This window comes from Pteropus medius, unplaced genomic scaffold (genome assembly GCF_902729225.1).
Source record: "Pteropus medius unplaced genomic scaffold, Ma_sr-lr_union100, whole genome shotgun sequence".
In the NCBI taxonomy this organism is placed as follows: Eukaryota; Metazoa; Chordata; class Mammalia; order Chiroptera; family Pteropodidae; genus Pteropus; species Pteropus medius.
Genome location: NW_024349803.1, coordinates 9,314,970 through 9,320,533, shown reverse-complemented (window position 1 = coordinate 9,320,533; position 5,564 = coordinate 9,314,970). Strand labels below are relative to the sequence as shown.

At 37.2% G+C, this 5,564-nt stretch overlaps 1 non-coding gene across 1 annotated transcript; it reads right to left on the bottom strand.

The window, feature by feature from the left end:
* Nucleotides 1-642: 642 nt before the first annotated feature.
* On the bottom strand, nt 643-749 carry LOC120582672 (U6 spliceosomal RNA). The gene has a single exon (XR_005647611.1). It is a non-coding gene; the product is annotated as a U6 spliceosomal RNA (small nuclear RNA).
* Nucleotides 750-5,564: the final 4,815 nt, after the last annotated feature.

Here is a 5,564-nt window from a genome sequence, read left to right as displayed (position 1 = left end):
TGTGGTATCAGGGTAATGCTGGTTTTGTAAAATGAATTCAAGAGTGTTCCTTCCTCTTCGGTTTTTTGGAAGAGTTTGAAAAGATTAGCATTAATTCTTTAAATGTTTGGTCATATTCCCCCATAAAGCCAACTAGTCCTGAGCTTTTCTTTGTTAGAAGAATTTGATTACTGATTCAATCTCCTTATTTGTTATTGGTCTATTCAGTTTTTTTATATTTTCATGATTCAGTGTTAGTGGGTCGAATGTTTCTAGGAACTTATCCATTTGTTTTCAGTTGTCCAATTTGTTGACATAAAATTGTTCATAGCAGTCTCTTATAATCCTTTGTATTTCTGTGGTATCAGATGGAATATCGCCTCTTTCATATATAATTTTATTCATTTGAGCCCTTTCTGTTTTTTCTTGATAAATCTAGCTAAAGGTTTGTCAAATTGGTTATCTTTTCAAAAACCATTGTAGTTTCATTGATCTTTTCTTTTTTTTTTTTTTTTCTTTTTTTTTTTTTTTTTTTTTTCTGCTCTGATCTTTATTATCTCCTTCCTGCTGCTAACTGTGGGTTTAGTTTGGTCTTTTTTTCATGCTTCCTCAAGGTGTAAAATTAGGTTGTTTATTTGAGATCATTCTTGTTTTCTTTCTGTGTTCTTTCTTTTTTGCTTCATGAATTTGCATGTCATCCTTCTGTGGGGGCCATGCTAATCTTCTGAGTATTGTTCCAATTTTAGTATAAATGCTGCTGAAGCGAACACTCTGTTTTTCTTAATGTAGGCATTTATCGCTATAAACTTCCCTCTTATCACAGATTTTGCTGCATACCATAAGTTTTGGTATGTTGTGTTTCCATTTTCATTTGTCTCAAGATATATTTTTATTTTCCTTCTGATTTCATCTTTAACTCAATGGCTGTTCAGGAGTATGGTGTTTAATTTCCACACATTTGTGAATTTTCCAGTTTTCTTCCTATTATTGATTTCTAGTTTCATACCAATATAGTCCAGAAAAGATACTTGATATGATTTCAATCTTTTCAAATATTCTAAGACTTCTTTCATGACCTAACATATGATCTGTCCTGGAAAATGTTTCATGTGCTCTTGAGAAGAATGTGTATTCTGCTGCTGTTAAATAGAATGCACCAGATATGTTTATTAGATCCACTTGGTATAAAGCATAGTTAAAGTCCAGTGTTTCCTTATTATTTTTCTGTCTGGATGGTCTTTCCATTGTTGAAAACGGGGAACTGAAGTCCCTTACTACTATTTTATTGTCTATTTCTCTCTTCAGAATTGTTAGCATTTGTTTAATATATTTAGGTGTTCTGATGTTGGGTGCAAATATAATTGTTATATCCTCTTGATGAATAGATCCCCTTATCATTATATAATAACTTTCTTTATCTCTTGTTGCTGTTTTTGACTTAAAGTTGACTTCATATGATACAAGTATAGCTAGCTATTCCTGTCCTCTTTTGGCTTCTATTTGTATGGAATATCTCTTTCCATCCCATAGCTTTGAGCATATGTGTGATCTTGCAGCTAAAGTGAAACTCTTGTAGCAGCCTATAGTTGGTTTTTAAATAATCTATCCAGCCATTCTGTGCCTTTTACTTGGAGAATTTAATCAATTTAAATTTACAGTAATTATTGGTAGGTAAGGACTTACTATTTCCATCTTGTTAACCAGATCCCCAAAATGCTCATGGCCACTCCAATATTACACAACTCAAGAAGTGTGGCACTATTAAAAATGGAGAATCAGTATCTTATTTTTGTGGCACTATTAAAAATGGAAAATCAGTATCTTATTTTTGAAAGGTTTACAAAAACATAACCCATATTCTGAGGCTCCAAAGGCTGTCAGCATGATTTTATGTTCCTTATGCTGGACCCTGCCTGGAATGATGATAAGCTATCAGCCTTAACACCCCTCTTTGAATAAGTATTCTCCTCTATCTTTCCCACTGCAACTCATGAGAATCAGGAAGACTAGAAATAGAATTTTTGTCTGCTGGTGCTTTATTAATATTCTTTGAGTCTGTATCTTTGTGTAAAAGCCCACTGCTTTAAAGGAAAAGGAACCTGCTTCTAAGCTCCCAACCCTGGAACTAGAAAATTAGTTCTTAAAGTAATAAGGGAGAGTTTGAGAGGCAAGAATGATAATAAGTGAAAATAACAGAGTAAGAAATAAGACACTCACTTTCTTGCATCTGGCATACTTGGGAAATAAGAAATTTATCACGAGGAATTAAATGTGTGCCCTTATTAGAAGGTGTGAAAATATTCATGTTACATGTAAGTGGCAAATGATCAAAACAAACCAAGTTTATAATTAAATGATGAAAATAAATAGTTTTATAAAGATATAAAAGAGGGGCTGCAGGAAATGTTAATTGTACAAGACTTCAATCAAGTACTTAGATTATCTAGGAACCGACTATAGGCAAATTCAACAGAATAAAATAAAAGAGAAGACAACATAGCATTATAAGAACATACTGCTAGGGTCCTTCCTGGAGTTCTAGAAGAAGCTCGTACATGTCAGGGTCCCTGAAGCTCATGTTCTAATGACTTCATGGTAAATCTGTCTTTGCCATTGTGTGCCATTGTTAGACCTTGACCCTAACACCAACCAGAAACTCACCACATGATCCTTTCACCTGCTCATTCCTACTGCCTACCTCATTTGGTGGTCTTTTCTCTCTCATAACAATGTAAAATTCCACCATTACAATATCAAAATCAATAGGTTCTTCAATAATTTTTGCCTTACGTCTCTGACCATAGTCCTGTTCTGATTAAGTTCATCATGAATTTCTCTAGTTTGCATTCTGACCATCCCTCATTATTGTCACAATAGAAAATGACATCTTTGTCCATCACCTTAGACACTCGTATAGACCCTGAAAGAGGGAGAATCATGGAGGAGTCAGAGTCCAGGTGATCCGGGATGGGTTATCATGACCAGAAACATATTTGCTTAAGGCATGAAGAAGAGCTGGCTGAGTTTAAAATATGATCCCTTTTTATTTATTTTATTTTTATATTAAACATACTCCTTGTGCAAAGTAAGAATTAAAAAGACAATTTTAACATTAAAAGTAAGAATTTCCCCCACTCTGAAGACCTAATCCCTTACTCCATAGTTAATCAATAACTGTAGTTAATGATTTCCTCTGTGTTTATGTTTGAAGGATTGGTTTTAAGGGAGAGATGATGCCTCTGGTTTGAGACACATTAAGTTGAGGATTCTGATGTTACACTTTGGTGGCAATGTTCCAAGAAACAGCTGGGTATTTCAAATAGGCAGTTGGAGAAGTGAGAACTAATGAAGTATATCAGGAATTTTTTTCTTGCATTGTTAATGGTGTGAGAACGAAGGAACTGTGAGGGAGAGAAATGAGAGGTAGGAGAAAAAACAAACAAACAGCACAATTCTCAACCCTAGGCAACACCTGCATTTCAGAGATGACCAGGGAAAGTAAGGCCCTTGAAGGAGAAAAACGCAATGGTCAGAGAGGTAAGAAAAGTTGAGAAATACTTCTGTGTTTTAGTGACATGTAAACTTCACTTCCCTGTGAAAATGCAATAGAAATATAGCATATATATGTATATATATGTATGTATATGTGTGTATATATATGTATATATATGGAAGCAAATATTTCTACTGGTAAAAAAAAACATATAGCAAACATAAATACATTTTGTACTGTATTTTACTGCAGAACTTTCTGCTGCTTGCTCTTGTTTACTGGTCTACTCTTAGTTTCTATGTGCTGGGCTCTGGGCCTCATTTCCACCTAGACATGTGGGGACTGCAAGCTCTCCGCATGCCTCCGCTTTCTTTTCAGGTCCACTCTCTGGCTATTGTGAAAACCTCCCTCTTGTCCCACTGTGGTAGGCAGGCTTCTAAGATGGTCCGCAATCATCTCCAGCTTCTGGTATTCATACCCTTGCATAATTTCCTCCCCAAAAGTGTGGGTTAGACCCAGTGAGTTGATTCTATGGCATAGGTGATGGGATGTCACTTTCACGATTAAGTTTTAAAAGATTGTAACTTCTGTCTTTCTAGCAGACTCTCTCTATTGCCTCTGGGCTTGAACATTTTGATGAAGTAAGCAGCCATGTAGTAGAGGCCCAAGTGGTAAGGAACTGAGGGCAACTTCTAGTTAATAGTCAGCAAGGAAGTGAAGCCCTCAGTCCAACAGCCCATGAGTAAATGAATGTTGCTAACAACCCCTGAGTGAAATTGGAAGCTGATCCTTCTCCAGTTGAACCTTCAGATGAGATCACAGACCCTGAGCCAACACCATGATTGGAGCCTTGTGAAATACCATGAAGCAGAAGACCCTGCTCAGCTGTGCCCAGATTCTTGACCTACAAAAAGTATGAGATGATATGTGTGTTGTTTGAAGCCACTATTTTTTGGAGTAATTTTTACATGGCAACAGACAACTAATAAACACACTAAACCCCTAATTCTAGTTATCTTAGAAGTGTCCCAAATCTCAAGCGTCAGTCTCCAGGAGTGCAGGAAGACTAGTTCAGGAGAGTGATGCTGAAGCCTGAACCAGAACAGTGACAAGGAAAATAGAGAGGAGTAGTGTATAGGAGGCAGGGTCAGCTTGACCAGATCAACTGAATGGTGGGGGATTAAGGAGAAGAGTCAACTTGGGGTACCAGGTGGAGAGTGAAGTACACAAAGGATAAGGTGATGAGGAGATGGTTTTGCATATTATTACCTGTTTTCAAGCTAAAAAAGTTTAGTTTCCAACTTCCCTGACTGTTTAAAAGCAGATCTGTTGGGAAAGACGGTCTAGGTACAAATAAAATAAGTTTGAATCTGGGTCATGGGTACATAAAGATACACTCTGCATTTTAAAATGCTCTCAAAATTTGTACGATTTTGAAATTTTCCATAGGAAAAGTTTTTCATGGAAAAAGGTTAACAGCTAGATGCATCGACTAAGTCTATCTAAATGGACAATGGAGAGAGAGAGAGAGAGAGTATTAAAGATAAAAGGCAGAAGAAAAAATAAAATAAAATAGAAGCAGGACAATTTAAAGCAAAGGAGGAGAAGCCTGGGAAATTTCCTAAGCTGAAGAAGGTAGTAGCTAGAGCTTTTAAGGGCAGCCTATGAGCTTCTCCACTGAAGGCACTGAGCCAGCCTGAACTCTGGGTTACAAGGACAGTCCCAACCTCTGGTGAGATGTTTAGGACATCTCATGGGTAGAGCCAGTAGCAATATCATACAGAGAAGGATCATTGTGGAAAGCCATCAGGCAAGAAAAGGCCAAGAGATAATCCTCAGAAAATTGAGCTGGCTAGGGAAAGCATCCAAGTAGGTACCAGTAGGCTGCTGAGGTGTAATACTGTCTTTCACCTTGGCCTCACAGATTGAGGAGAGGGGAGTGGGAACAGAGTGGCTAAGTGGACCTAAGAGACATTCCAGAAGGAGGTCTGGGAGGCAGCAGGTCTTCCTTCTAGGTGGAAGTGACAAGATACTGTCCTATAGAAATGAAGAAGGAGCAGCTCAAGACTATTAGAAGTCCCACTGACTCCCA